The sequence below is a fragment of the Dermacentor andersoni genome, chromosome 11 (genome assembly GCF_023375885.2).
Source record: "Dermacentor andersoni chromosome 11, qqDerAnde1_hic_scaffold, whole genome shotgun sequence".
Taxonomy (NCBI): domain Eukaryota; kingdom Metazoa; phylum Arthropoda; class Arachnida; order Ixodida; family Ixodidae; genus Dermacentor; species Dermacentor andersoni.
Genome location: NC_092824.1, coordinates 66,596,337 through 66,612,439, shown reverse-complemented (window position 1 = coordinate 66,612,439; position 16,103 = coordinate 66,596,337). Strand labels below are relative to the sequence as shown.

General features: G+C 46.0%; 1 long non-coding RNA gene across 1 annotated transcript in view; it reads left to right on the top strand.

Annotated features, from left to right (window-relative positions):
* The window catches only part of LOC129381583 (uncharacterized), a 49,575-nt gene extending 46,754 nt beyond the window's left edge, over nt 1-2,821 (top strand). The window contains exon 3 of the long non-coding RNA XR_008609766.2: nt 2,435-2,821. This is a non-coding gene — a long non-coding RNA (uncharacterized lncRNA). The remainder of the gene's footprint in view (nt 1-2,434) is intronic.
* The last annotated feature ends 13,282 nt before the right edge of the window (nt 2,822-16,103 follow it).

The window sequence follows — 16,103 nt, the reverse complement described above, 5'->3', positions numbered from 1 at the left end:
TACGCCGCAAGGAGTACTTAGGAGGGAGGCTCGCGATTTTTGAAATTTTTTTTCTTCACGTGATCTAAGTAGATGCTGGCGCACGAGTACAGCGGAGGCGACTTCTTCGCTCTTGAATACAGCACACAGTTTCAACATACAACACATACAAATTAACGTGCAGTTGCAACAAGGTTGGGTTATCATATACAAGTGAAAATAACACCACGACATTACAATGACACGCTTAAAAGAATAATGCGAACAACAGTATTAAACGAGAAACTCTCAAGCAACGATGTCAATTAATTTAGGTCACCTGAGGTAGACCCAAAACAAGGGTACCTGTGCTTTCATTAAGTAGCCCGAGCGCAATATGACCCTCGCAGTTGGGAATCAAACCTGCGACCTCGCGCTCAGTAGCAGACGCTTGACTGAAGAAGACGTTCACTGGTAAAAGCCATCCTGAGCTGGGGTTCTCATTTGTCAGCGTGTAACCTGCTGTTCTGGCCACCCCACGAAGTGCCGTCTGCAACGATGTTGTGATCAAGATTGTAACCGAGCGTTTTAATGCACACTCACTTATTTTCCTGCTTTCATGTGTAGCGTGTACGGCTTTGCTGCTATCCACTGACCGGCAACATTCGAGAGTCGCTTCAAGGATTATGGCGAAAGGAATGTTGTAAAAAATTAGAACGTTAAAGGAAACACGGCATTCTTGCGCTATTCCTACACTGAGCAAACATATGCACATGAATGGTGGGTAGGCCTTCTTTCTTTAGAAGGATTTGGTACGCATGCGCATTAGTCTGCGCAGCCTATCGCGTGCGGCGGTAGGCGTGTGTGTTCGAAATCAATCCCCCCCCCCCCAAAAAAAAAAAAGAAAAAAAAATGGCTGACACCACTTGCTTTTTAATTGCATCAACTCAATTACTGCGCACAACAGTTGTGCGAATGCAAACGCCTGATGCTCCCCATTGGTGGCATACCGCAGTGATGGCACGTGCTGGTTGGAAGCTTCTGTCTACCGCGGTGCCAACTCGCACAGGTAGCGCCGCTTGGAGCGGATGGCTCAGCGCCTGGCATAACTCGGCGCTCAAAAAGACGCGCAATCAGTTCTGTATCGGCGCTTGGAAACAAATGATAGAAAGTAGGCTTACACGAAATAAGGGTTCACTTGGTGGAACGAGGATCGTTTTTCTTACTATATATATTTTTTAGTTTTATGCTCGTCTCTAGCCTCCCACTCACCATGCCGAATCTCTTTCGTACTGCGCATCGTTCTGCTCAGGTCCGTTGACGCACTAAGTCGAGAGTGACACCTTGAGCTTATCTCGCGGCTAGTGACTGCTGATTAGGTGAGCGTGTAGTACTGTAGTGCACGGACTCGAGTCACGTTGGCACTGGCTTGATTCGCCACATTAAAGTGCATTCTTCTATTTCTTTATTTAATGAATATCTGTCAAAACGTGCGCCCGAGCGGACAGATCAAGCGCATTCAATAGCTGATAAAGTGGTTGCTCGCAGGAGCACTTGCAGGTTTTTCACTCCCCATTCCCCTCCCCACGTGTAGGGTAGCAAACGGGACTCAGTCTGGTTAACCTCCCAGCCTTTCCTTCTTCCATTCTCTCTCTCTCTCTCTCTCACTGCGAACGACACTTACGGGCTAGGAAATGGGCCAATCATATTTGCCCGTTTCCTGTAGTCATGGTCTAAGTCTAGCCCGGTATATGCCCGTTACCTGCTGTAAAATATAGGTAAAGAAATACGCGTAATAGTATGTAACATACACCTGCGATAAAAACGCGAAGCGCTGGAATCGAACCATTGACCTCGCCTTGACCTCATCAGATAGTTTCATTAACGCTCGCCGAAACCACTCGGCTACAGCTGGAACAGTTACTCCGCATCACCAGCAGGCATCATGATCTTGATCTGGATTTTGAAACAGCAATTTTGAAACAACATTGCGGCGAGTGCATGGTCGAGCAATATGCATTCTAACTCTTTCTCGCGATGTTACGAACTGAGTAAGCTCCTGATTTCCAGTTAAATTATAACTTTCGGTTTTTGCGCCAGTTGTGGTAAGCCACTGGCGTTAATAACGTTATAACAAACAGCGAGTCATTTCATGTTTCTTTACTGTGAAAATCCACAACACCTCACTAGGAGACAAGCTTTGATATTTTAAGCCTCCCGCCAATAATATGTATATATGGCAAGCGTCCGCTTGTGTTTGTTGGAACTATAGAATAGCATAGCGCATCAAATTAGTATTGCACAGAAATTGTTAACATAACTGAAAAAACGGTAATTTTTAACTAAAGTTTTCTGCTTAGTGAAGTGGTGGGTTTTTGTCTTTTGATTCTGTCAACTCTTGTGTAATTCTTTTTTACCTTGTAGACTAGTGCTTATTTTCAAGTGTTATATGCTGTTATTCTATTATATTTTCCAGCTGACGAGCCTCTCTGCGACGCCTGTGCTGAGCCGTGCTCCATCAAAGGCTGCAGAAGGCAGTGCCAACCTTTCGCTTCTTTAGAAATAACCACTTTTCTTTCTCTCTCTCTTTCTCTCTGTTACGTAACTTTATTCTCCTTCTTTTAACATTTTTTTCTCTATTGTGGGACATGTTCTGGCATCTCCTTGTAATTAACTGCTATTTCTCTTTTCGCTGTCTCATAGGACTGACAATTTTCCAAAATGTATTTTTGTACCCGTACTAGCCTTTGGCTATGGGACCACGCATATTTTGTGTACCTTATCAAATAAAGTGATACGCAATAAAGAAATAAGAACTTTATCGTCGTTTCTTGACTAGCTGCTGGAGTGAGGTGAAAGCAGATTCACTGAAGTTCGCAAACTCCCTGCAGCATTCCTATCCGAAGAGGAATTCGTCCAAAGGTAGGGTCTTTTGTATTCCCTCACTGAAAACTGCAGGCATGAATCATTGCACGAAATACATCTATATAGTGGCTCAATGACTGAAATTCACCTCGAGTTCAGACTAAATCAACACGCAAACTGTAGCGATTCCAGCCGTTCTTGCCGCGAATTATTCCATGCTGTGCTCGCGGGCAACTTCTCTCCGCGTTCGATACAGTTGTCCGAGTGCTGTTCTTCGAGTTGGCGTCAAATGGTGAGCAGTATCTCTGTTCGCAAGAACGTCGGTGGGAGGCAGCTGGCGGGCGCTTGCCTCTAGCTCGATGGTGTTCTCACTGCTGGATTTGCTTAACACGCACACGGGTAAGTATTTTGTTGTCAAGTTGAAACAACGCATCACACAGGAGAGCAATTATTGGATGTTAGCGCTGCGCCCATAGTAATATGGCCACATTCAAAAGGTACTGTCGTATCGGTGCTATGCGTGGTCTGTTGACAAAACGGGCCGCGGAATTCTACGTATCGTACTTCAGGGTGCATTGCCCCGTGACAGCTGTCTTGGGCTCAACAGATGAAGTGAGCAATGATGTCATGGAGATTCATTAGTGTGTTGTGTCTGAATCAGAAAAGCCAGTTCCGTAATGGATCGCCAAAGCAGAACAGTGCTTGTGCACTTCTGATAAATTTCAAATATTAGCCACTTCTATTGCCTGCCTTGGTATCAATGTCAGCGTGACAACGAGAAGTGGCTGAAAGAAGAGGCAAACACGCAGCATACGTAGAGGTGAATGCATGAGAATCGTGAACGCAATGCGCAGAGTAGTGCTGCTCACCGGGACTACGCATCGGCTGCACTGCAAGACAAGGCGCTGCAAGAGGGGGGCCTCACCACAGCGCATACCATGGGAAGCATAGATCAGTTTGGTGAAGCGATAAGCCTCGCCTTAAATGCCCTCTCTGCTATCCTTTTTATACCAGTCGCTTCACTGCTCTATCACCAACGCTGGCGACAATCATTCAGCTGTCAGCAGCCCTGCGGTAGAGGATTACAGCCTTGTCCGCTCTCCCTGCCTTTATTTCTATATTTTAATAAATATTACAAATAAATTATGTATTACGCATTGGCTTTACTGCGATTCAAGACACTGCAGGAAGGACTGTGGGAAGAAAACTTTAGCCCTGCTTTGTCGAAAGGTAAGCCTCGCAATTACTATGTATATAATCTCTGCTATCCTCTGTACAGCAGTAATTTCAGTGCTCTGTCACCCACTCTGGGGACAGTTATGCAGGAGCCAGCAGCGCTACGATAGATTACAGCGTGGTCTGCAGTAATTTGCCTCTCTCCCTGCCTTTAATATGTATTTTTTAATAAACGATACAAATAGGTACATCTTATACTTTCTATTGGCTTCAATGCAAAACAAGACACTGCAAGGGGTCATCTTCACTACAGCAAAGACGGTGCTGAAAAAATTTAGCCTGGCTTTGTTGAAAGGTAAGCGTGGCAATCAATATATCTATGATCTCTGCTATCCTCTATATCCCAGCCATTCCCCGGCTCTATCACCCACTCTGGCGACAGTCATGTAGCTGTCAGTAGGCCGGCGGTACATAATTACAGGGTGGTCGGCAATAATTTCCCTCTCTCCTTGTCTTTTATTTTTGTAGTTTGATAAACAATGCGAATGCGTACATCATATAATACCCATTGGCTTCACTGAAAAACAGGACAAGTTGTTGGCTTCACTAAAGGGAAAACAGTGGAAAAAATTGGCTGATGGCTTAGCTTAGTTAAGCCTGGAAGATTGCGAGGTTGCAAGGCTGCACCTTGGTTCGGCTGATGGTGTGGACATGGTTGGCCTTTGTTAAACTTATGGCTATACATCATCCGACATAGCGCAAGGCAGCGCGCCGACCACTGCGAGGAGCCGAGCTGTAGCCCCATTTATCTTCCTAGCGTGATGTCACACCAGCGAGCACCCTCTCTCGGTAGCGCCGCAGCAGCGGCGCGCAAGGCCACGGTCGGATTCGAGTGGCCGGCCGTGGCATGGCTTCGCCTCCACCATCGATGCCGTGAGCTGGGGCCCCGTCTCTCGGTCTGGCGTGACGTCACACCAGCGAGCGCCCTCTCTCGGTAGCGCCGCAGCAGCGGCGCGCAAGGCTTCGCCTCCACCATCGATGCCGCGAGCTGGGGCCCCGTCTCTCGGTCTGGCGTGACGTCACACGGTCACGTGACGCGCAGCTGCGTAGGGAGGCGCCACGACCACCGATGGGCCGAAAGTGCGAGCAGTATTGCTTTCGCAATAAAAATGTAGCCCGGTTTTGTCGAAAGGTGCGCCTGGCCAAGAATAAGTATACGATATGTGCTATAACCTATACACCAGTCATTTCACCGCTTTTTCGCGCACTCTAGTGACGGTCGTTCAAGTGTCAGCAGCCGTACGGTAGAGGAGTACAGCGTGGTCTGCAGTAATTTCACACTCTCCCTCCTTATGATTTTATTTTTATACTTATAAACAATACAAATACGTACATTTTATGCTATGCATTGGCTTCACTGCAAAACAAGACATTGCAAGCAGTCGGCTTCACTACAGCACAGACCGTGGGAAAAAAATTTGAGGCTTGATTTCGCGAAAGATAAGCCTCGCACTGTATAAGTGGCGCTACCGTTTAAAGCTTCGCGCCGTCAAACTTTCTCCCCGTCTTTCTCCTTTCCTCAGGGCTCGCACTCTCGTTCGCCTCATTCCTATTGGACTACACTACGTCACGTGTCGCCGCAACTTCTTTTTTTTTTTTTAATCACCTCTCCGGTCATGTGCGCTGCGCAGCTTTACAACGCGTGGACATGATTCATCGTACTACCGCCGTAAATCGGGCGTAGAGGGGGTGCTACGTCACGTGACCGTTGTAGTCCAATAGGAAGGAGCAGAATAGTAACACGTGCGGCGAGAGCATGAAAAAGAAAGACAGAAGGAACATTGGCGCCAAGTTTAAAAGAATGGAACTGCGTACGCACTGAGGGGCGTCAGATGGGCCCAAATCGGCCTGAAAAAATTTTCACACGGTCCGTGCTGTGGTGAAGCCTACTTCTTGCGGCGCTTTGCATTGCGGTGCAGCCAAAGTACCGAAGCGTACTTTTCGCATAAATGACACGAACATTTTTACGCCGCCTTTATGATACACACTGTGGTGAGGACTACTCGTGCTCTTCCATGTGATTGACATTATTGTGACGTCAGTCGTAATGCTACGTTCCGCAACTATTTAACGTGAATACACGTTTTAATCTTCAGGCCTTGATTTTTTAGGCTATAACCAGAACCAACAATCGGCGTATATATTTGTCCGCTTGCAGACACACTTAGTGATAACAGTTATTCAATTTTGCTACAGTGCATTGAACGGAATGACAATTGTGAGCGTTACTTTCGTTAAGATTTGAGCGCTCCAGTGAAATGGGGAGGCATTGCATGGTTTTGGAGCTTCTTTACGCAATCATTGACCCGGAACCTTTGGTACAGCTATTGCCCTGTCTAGCCATCAAATAAATATGAGCGTAACTATATAAAAAAATAACAGTAAAAAACAAAAGCGCCAGAATAATTTTATCTGACAGTATGATCAACCACTCGTCGAAGACCTGAATTGATACGTGGCCTCACCAACAGGCTAATATCGATAATCTTGCGTTTCATTTTGCTTCCAAGTTGCCGCAACAACGATATTTATGCGAAAACATTATAATGGCGCATTACGCGATAATCCGGTCCTGTCGTCGGCGGCATGACTGTAAGATGGTGCCAAGGATGGCCGACGACGCAAAGGCTAAGTACACGTCAAAAATGTTCGGAGCGGCGTCATATTTGTCCGGCAGTTTTCTGTTGTCAAAGTGAATAGAATTGAGAAGAAAATTCTGTGCGTTTCGCGTGGGAATCGAACCCGGGCCTCCGGGATGCGAGACGAGGGCGCTTTCCCGACACCACGGTGGTTCCTTTTTTTTTCTTTATTACATGGAAAACAAAACTGACGGTATATTACAAAGTGGACACAACTACACACTCACGGGCATGGCTGACTAAAGTTGTGCTTAAAGTTGTGAGTGACTCGTACGTCATTGCACACGTCACGTCAATGCCTCCGTTACTGCATCTCACGAGTCACTTGCTCTTCGGATTTCATCGGCGATGCGGCAATGAACTCTCGACGTCAATTCAAGCGTGTGTAAAACGTAGGTGCGCCTAATGTGTGCGTCATTGCATACGTCACGCCACTGCCTCCCGCGCGTCACTTGCGATACAGATTTTATCGGTGCTGTGTCTACTGGCATGCACTCCGAAGCATCTACCTCAACGGCATCTGTGGAACGCGGTCGCCCATGGAAGCACGGGCAGAAGACGAAGCAGGGGGACTCAAAAGGGAAGGCCATGCAAGTTTACACGGTGGACGACGATGTACCGATGAATACCTGAGCGAAAACGTTTCCTCAACACCGCTACGATGCTTTTGCATACTCACGTAAGCAGTCTTAAGTGCTTCTACCGAACGTTTTTGAACAAGTTTTCGTTCGTTTCATGAGTAGCTGTTGCAGCTAAGCCATTTGAAGTGTCTGAAAACCTTAAAACATTGCAATCGGCGCAGTAGCTCGCTCGAAATTCGCCTTTTTTTTTGTTGCTCACAATGTTTGTAAATACCGATGCCCCCTTTTTCCTAGACCCTTCATATTTCAAACTTCGTCAGCCAATTTGTAACGAATCGTTATTCGTAAAAAACAGTGCGGCTCATCCGGGACGTGGGGACAGACACAGGAGTATAAATTACCTCTGGCGCTCCCCGTTTAAAGAACAAAAATAAAGCGGAAGAAAGAGGGAGGGAATATGACGTAAGGTAGCTAATCTCCGCAAGTCAACCTTCGATGACGGCACACCAGCGGCACTAGTTCTAGACTTCGCTACAGTGGGCTTTGTAGGAAACTTTATGGTTAATCGAAGCCCTTATACCGACGCCCTTGTCACGCTTTCTTTCTTTTTCTAAAGCCATTCGTTTACATTTTCATGGCCGGCCTTTCAAATTGTTTTGTGACGCTCTATCACAAAGTGACATACTATGACTATAGCGGCGGCGAAATGTGAAAACACCCGTGTATTTAGATTTAGGTGCACGTTAAAGAACCCCAGGTGGTCGAAATTTCCGGAGTCCTCCACTACGGCGTGCCTCATAATCAGAAAGTGGTTTTGGCACGTAAAACCCCATAATTTAATTTTATGGCTATAGCGGCAAGGACACTACTGCCCTACTTGCATGCAGGGTGTTCCACGTAACTTGAACGAAGTATTTAAAAAAGAAAGTGGTTAGCCACAGCTGTATGAAACCAAAAGCATGTAGTTTGCCTTCATGTGGTGCTCTATAGAATATTTCTATATTTCGGTTGATTAGTTTGTTTTGTTAACTAAGGTGAATTATGCAATTTTATTTTCATATTCACTCGAGGGCCAAGTGCGTTTTGCTCCGCCGTAGAGGGCATTCAGAAACGACCGATCCAAATTCGTGTGGCGGCGTAAGTGGTGCGTGATAATTTTCTTCTGGGTTTGAAGAGAGCCCGCGAAATATGAATTAATACCACTTGAGTTCGCTCATGCGCTATCGTATGCAGCGCTCCCAACCGCACTTCGTGCAAAAGAACCACGCGCGCGGACCATGGCGAAGGTGAGCGCCTGTGGCTATCGCCTTCACAGTGCGTCTGCATCTTTGGCGGTGGCACACGGAAAGCAAGCGCCGTCTTCCCTGATAAGCGATAGGTTCGACGCACTTCTGAGAGCGCTCAAATAGGATAGCGCACGCGCTCAGTCACGTGACTATTTTATATTTCGCGAGCTTTCTTAAAACGCCGAAAAAAATCATCACGCAGCGTTTACGCAGCCACAAAAAAATTGGATCTTTCGTTCCTGAATCCCCTCTACAACGCAACGACACGCACTCTGCCTAAAGTGAATAAAGAAGATTTTCCATAATTTATCCTACTTAATTAGGAAATTACACGTAATATAAAAAGATGCTCTAAAGAGCGCCACATGATAGCAAACCATATATTGTGGTTTCACTTAGCTGTGGTTAGCACTTCTTTAGAACGCTTGGTTCAAGTTACGCGAAACTCCCTGTATATGCCCCGTCAATTACGTTCGCTCGTTTAAGTGACGTCATGGTGGAGGCGCCCTTTCGTTGTCCTCTTTCCAACAGGTGATATCCTCTGAAAGATTCGGCCTGGACTCCTTGAGCCTCTTGTGCACGATATCTCGAGTACCAGGTCCCAGCCATAAAATGTGATGAATGTTTGCCGTATAGAGACGCCGTAGCATTTTTTTCTTACCTTTCTCCGTGGTTCGACAGTTTCTGGAAGATCGTGGAGGCTCGTCTAATTTGTCTTACCTTTCTACAGAGGATGCAGTAGGCGTCGCGTTTGCTCGGGTGTCCGTCGCTATTTTTGGGCGATCTTGTACTTACCTTTTTTTTAGTCTTGCCTTGAAATGGCGGCTTTCGTTTTCTTCGTACTTCTTTGTGAATAAGAACGTGTGTTCATAAGTTCTTGTGCAGATTTTGATGTACACTCAGAACAACATTTGTCTAAAGTGGCGAATCGGCCTGTTCGGTGGTAGTTTATAAAAAAGAAAAATGAAGACACAGGAAGGCGCCACAATGAGGCCACACATGGTCGATTCGCATGCTAGGGCCATGCGCTATAGGATGAACATAAGTGGAACTTTGCAATTATGTCACAGTAACTACTGCTGACGCTGGCGGCCCCTCGACCACTCTGTACAAGCGCGATTCAGACTGTAGTGCTATAGTGACTCCCTATAGTGACTTACCCTTTATTCTTGAAATTACGTGCGCGTGCTGGTGAGTGGCAAAGTGAGCATTTTCTCTAGTGTGTGTGTGTGTGTGTGTGTGTGTGTGTGTGTGTGTGTGTGTGTGTGTGTGTGTGTGTGTGTGTGTGTGTGTGTGTGTGTGTGTGTGTGTGTGTGTGTGTGTGTGTGTGTTGTGTTGTGTTGTGTTGTGTGTGATACCTTAAGCTTTAGTCTTCAAGTAAGTGGAGGTTCCTGAGCAAGGTTCAAACAGTAAACACTGGTGGCATTGCTCCCCTGGAGATCCGTCAGTAGCCCACGGTGGCTTCATGGGTTTAGAGTACCTGCTTGGGGGCACTTGTTTATCGACACGCAACTGGATAACATTTCTTCCTAAAGGAGCCAGAGACTTGTACTGACAACTTTCGTAAATCTGTGGACAAGAAAAAAAACAAATAAAAGGCCCAGAGACGAGAAAATAGTGAAATTCGGGAACTTTCCTAGATTCTGTATATATATATGAAAAAAGTAGCTGGCCCTTCAGTTGATCCGCTGTAATAATCATCCTTCATCCCCTAATTAAATAATATCAGTGGTATGGAAGAGCACTCTACGAGTACAATTTGACTCCGTGTTTCTCTGTACTGGTTTTACTGAATGAAATCACAGTGCTTGAAGGACACTCTATACCAGTACAATTGGAGTTCGCGTTTCCTCTTTCTTTCTTTAAAATCACCTTTCTCTCACTACGTGCCACTGAGGCGAGTGGCGCCTCGTATGCTGTCTGCCTTCGTTTTACTCGCTTAGTGCTGTCCACAAATTTTTTGACGTTTCTCGGCCATGGTGTCTTGGTACAGGACCTCGGCTGGAACCCTTGATGCGGGCCTGGATCTCGGTGGGAGCTGCTGCTTCGTGTCCTTCAAGTAGTCGCCGATCAGCGTCTAGCTATAGTATGTGAGTTTGAAAAAGGAAATTTTTGAAGATATCAGTACAGAGCTGTGACTGCCTCTTACTAGATGGTCACCCGAATAGTACTGCACAGGGAAGGGATGTTGGGAATGCAAGAAGTGATAGAAAAGGGGGAAGGTGTCGAGCGTAAAGGCCGTCGAGAGGTACAAGCAGTTGAAGCGGAAACGCCGTTCTGTAGTCGCCTAAATAGGTTATGGCATTTGAAAAACTCAGGTAAGGCTACGAGAGCTCGCTCGAGGAAGGACAAGTATCCACTTGGGAAAAGAAAGGCCTCAGGGTTGTCAAGGTGCAAGCATGCGAATGCGAACTAACACCACCAAGCAAGTCGTGGCTTCTCTAGAGTCTCGATAATAAATTGAAACTTTTCGTTTCATTCATTCATTCATTCATTCATTCATTCATTCATTCATTCATTCATTCATTCATTCATTCATTCATTCATTCATTCGGCGCACTGCTAAAGGCTGTTCTCCTATTTGCACAATACGCGGTGGAAGCAGAGGGGGAGGTGGAGTCACGATCAAATATCACGCAATCCAGTGTGCATCTGTTACGACCTACGCTTTACGATTATTAATTATGAATTTAAGATTGAGTGGCGGTAAATGTAGTACAAGCATGCATGCCGATATGAAACTTAAATGTGGCCCTACGCCACGAAGATCTCGAGCGCGTACGAGCCATGTGTCAACGCCTTTACTATTTTTGAGACACACCTGGCGATTTCTACTCCGACTTACTTGCTAACCCCTACCATATTCTTTTACAGTAAACTGATGTTAAGACGGTCTCGCTTAAGGCAAACTTTCAGGTATGAGGACCACGGCACGGTTGGTTGGTTTCAGGTAGGCCCAACGTGAAAGAAATCTGCTCAAAACGGAACGCTAATTCGGTTAAATCGAACTTCCGCAGTCGTCCCTGATACCTGCTACCTGCTCTAACAAGAGGCCCTTATCGGCACACTTGGAGGGAGTGAGGCTAGTTACCGAAGAAGTAAATGGTGATTCTGTAGACGCAAACAGCTACGCAGATGTCGACGTGCAGGTGGAAACCCGCAAGTCTGTCACTGAAAAGTGTGATTAAAACGGCCCTCGATGTGCCCCTGCATTCAAACAATTGCGGTCAGGACACCGTCCAGTGGTGCTGTAATATTATGTAGCAGATAACGGCCTGGATCCCTTGGTGCTTTTTTTCAGTAACATGAGGAGAATGAAGAAACGTTTTGCAAGCGAAGTAAAATTTCAACTTCAGTGACAGAGCACAGGTTTGCCAAATGCGGGCAAGTAACAGTTAATGCATAGCCTGAGTGTTTTTAAAGCAATGTCTAGCATCATGAAATTTTAACAAGTGACTTTCTTTTTTACATGTGCCTTTTCCTTTAGGCGCAGTTTCATTTGTTGATTTGTGGGCTGTTCCAGGAATAATGAGTTCTGTTATTTAGATCCTTTCTGTTAATGCGAACTTTCCACACGGCGAGCAGCTATCCACTGTTCCTTCGATTTAGTTTTAACGGGATCCTACTGTATTTAATATTTAGCTTATCCAGGCGCGGCGCTTACTTAATTTACCAATCTGAGGGCTAAAAACGTCAAATCAACAGACCAGCAGTCAACTGTGTTCCAATAAAGGGTCTCTGAATTGAAAAGACTACTGTGCACAGGGGCAACTATGGCCGCTGGTATGAAACACCAATGATGTCTTGGGCGGCACTTCGAGCCAGTAAGAAGACGATTCCGTGACAGGCAATTTTTCTTGCTGTGTACGCGACACAATTTAGTAGAGCTACGAGGCATACGGTTTTACTTACGTGACTGGTGAAAGCCAGGAACGTGTTGACATCACCACTTGTACTGTGGCTTGAAAGAGGCGTGACTGAGCACAACTGGTGGAACGCTGGCCCCCTCGTATCTGTGTTGAGGGAGCTAGGCAGTGTCAAATGAAACCATAAACACACACATACACAACGCCGGGATTAAGCAGCATTGGGCTCGTTGCAGATTGGTGAGCACTTGGGCACGTCTTGCGAACGTGTTTCGACTGCATGCGCTGTCGGGAGTAAGAAGCATAAATTGTTGCGTGAAGTCGTAAAGGCTGCAGACATTTCTAGACGAAGTTTTGACTGTGTGAGCAAGACCTTTATGTTTCTGAAAGTGACAGAAGCGCGCAAGTCAAGAGCTGTTGCTGAAGTGTACTATCGAAATAAATCTGCTCCCGGAAGGGCTACCTTGGCTGTGAGAAGCCCCGGGTAACACTCCTGGAGCCAACCCTGTACAGGCAAACAAAAACCCAAAGAAAGTTAAAGTACCGCATGCGTAAGTGGAAAGACGTGGGATCGACTGCCACTTACAGCGAGCTAGCTACGGCTCATGGGTCGAAAAATCCGATGTCAGACGCTATTGAAAAATTGACCGTCTGGCGTTATTGCAACAAAATTTATCGACACCAAACTTAATGGGAGTCGAACCCACCACCATTGGTGGGAGTCGAACCGACGGCCATTTGTGGGTGTCGAAACAACGGCCTTGGACGTTAATTACGGCAAAATAATAAGGCACAGTCAAGCAAGATGAGTTACTTAGGGCACTTGGCTCACGGCCTTTGGTGGGAGTCGAACCCTTGACATTTGGTGGGACTAAAATTCAATGGCACCAAAATTGATGCTGCCACCACTGATGGTTGGAACCTACGACCATTGGTGGAACTTTGATGTTAATTAAGGAGAAGTTAATTTGGTGGGAGAACAAAACAATAAGAGGTAACAACGCCTCCGAACGCGAATTCAAGTAATTTAATGAATGTCTCGTGACCACGTGGACTTTCGCCTCCATTCTATTTCGCATATGCTAAAGTGACTTAACTTTCGCTGTTACAGTACAGTTAGGTGTAACAATAACATCCCTTCGTGCTTTATCTGGCTTCATTGTGCAGTACATCGAATGGTTGTCGCTCTAACAGATTTTAGTGTTCTACCTCGTATGTTCATTCTTATGTTGCGACGTACCTGCGCTGGTATTGTCTACAGAATGGGTTCTATCAGCGTGCCTGGGAAGGAGACCTTCTGGAAACTAAAAGCCGCCTTTATGGTTTGTGTAAGCCTTCACTAGTAGTTAAGGTTAATGAAAAAGTAAATTAGGGATGTTCACGTGCCAAAACCAGGATATGATTGTCGGGTACGCCGTAGTGGGGGGACTCCGGACTAATTTTGGCCACCTGGGATTATTTAACCAAAATCTAAGTAGATGAGCATTTTTCTTTTGCATTTCGCCCGATTTAAGTGCGGCAGCTGCTTTCTGGACCGAACACTCGAGCACCGAAGAGCAATGCCATAGCCACCAAGCTACCGTGACGGGTAGTTAAGCTTTTCATAGGAGACGATTCTGCCCAGCAGTATGAATTTTTCCTGCAAAATTTTCGCTTACAAATGTTAAGTATCCGCTTGAATCCGCTAAATGTACGTGAGCATCCTGCTGAAGATTAGTTTAGAGAAATATGAGCGAGAAACGGGGCAGAATATAGTGAACAGATTTTTTTATAAGTAGCTATATGGTATCAATTACAATGACAACCAAACTGCCAATGCTAGGAAGACACCTCCAGATTTCCGAATTTTGATGGTGGGTACACCTTCCACAAAGTACACCTTCCACATGGTGGGTACACCTGATGGTACACCTTCCACAAAGTAGTTCATACATACTTTCACCAAGAAAAAATATTCCCACTTTACGAAGTGAACTGGGTCAGATTAGATACATGAACCAAGAATTCAATGTAACTTTCTTAAGTGTATGCTCTCAAAGAGAAGCACTCTCAACAAGAAGTTTTTGACTGGGAGGAAGAAACACCTCCAGATGCAACTCAGAGGGCATGGTCATACATCTCCAACTGTGCTTTGAGGCTGCTTGTTGAACAGGCTGAATAATCCACTGTGAAACATTCTAAACAAGTTTTAAAATTTCCCGATCCGTTCGTTTATGGTTGGTAGGGAGATAAATCTTAGAATCACTGCTAGCCGTGAACTTGAGGAATGAGAAGCTGATTTAAAAACAGAATACGTGCCAACACTTCAAGTCGAGCTTTAGCTTCTTAGAAAGAGGAAACTTTCTTCAAGGTTGCCCAGCTTGCAACTTCTAGAGGGTGCACCGCCTACCTTGGGGAAGCTTCAGCTTCTAGTGCGGCGGGTACTTTCAAGATGCGCCGTCTACTCGTCAAAACGCTGAAGGATGCCGCCATTGTAGAGCTCGAGCACGTCCGCGACGTCGGCAATGGACGGATTGTGCGCCCAGACGTCAAGCAGACCACGTGGAAGCTGGTCGGACGCACCGCTGGCGACATATACGAGACCAATGAAACAGAGTGAAACGGGGTGCCATGGCTCCACCTGCTGCAAATCGAGGCAAGATAAATGATAAGGGAAATGCAGGAAAGCTTTCTGAGCTGGCAGGCTGAGCCAGGTTGGTCATCTTGCATTGGGGAAGGGAGAAAAGGGACTAGAAGATGAGTACACGTCGCGTCTATAGAAGGTGCACCTACGCTTGTGCATTCACCATCATGATCATTCTCCCAGTCATCGACAGTACAGCAGCAAGTTACGGTGCTTTGTAACAAAAATGGCAACCAGAGGCGTCTCCCGCGGCTCTTGTTCGAATGTATAGATCTGCCAGCCTACTTTCATGACGTCACAGCTCGAAATCGAGTAGTGCTGCTGCCTAAAGCTCTTTGTCTGGTACAGAGGCTCTATCGAGGACGAGTGTGAGAACGAGGACAAATACTGAAGGACACCCTCGGAAATGCTGCTCGTGAAAGAAAAAAAAGTACTGTGCCAGCAGAAATCTGGTCTGCGTCTGGGATTAAACAAGAAATGCTGTGCTGCCGTAAGGATCGCAACGCGTGTCAACAGCGTAGCAATGGTCGCGTTCGTGACGCAAACGCGAGCTGCTCTCGTTGACAAAGTGCTATCTGCGTGAAACAGGCGCTGTGGTTTCCTCCTGGCGTATTTTGTTCCACGTTTATTTCACGTGGTCAGTCGCTGTTAAAAAGCTCGTTCAACTTAACATCCTTGTTGCACCTACTATAAGTAGGCATTGGCCTTGCCAGAGTCATTTGATAAGTGGCCTTGTTGGACGTCCTTTAGCTTGTCATGCGTAGCGTTAAGAAAAAGTAATTACATTGTTCTTGCTAAATAGATACTGAAAAAGGAAGTTTCTTTCCTGATGACTTACACTTCAGCGACACTGGAAAGTTCACTCTTTACCCTGCCCGGAGACTTGCTAAGCCTTGTCCCTGTCACATACGCACAATGGGGAGATAGCCTTAAGTATGATGGTTAAGATGAACGGGAAAAAGACGGTGAATTAGCGTTTCGTAAGTTAACACAAATAGATAATAAAATCCTGTAGAAGAAAGATATAAATAGAAGGAAATCGGACCTAG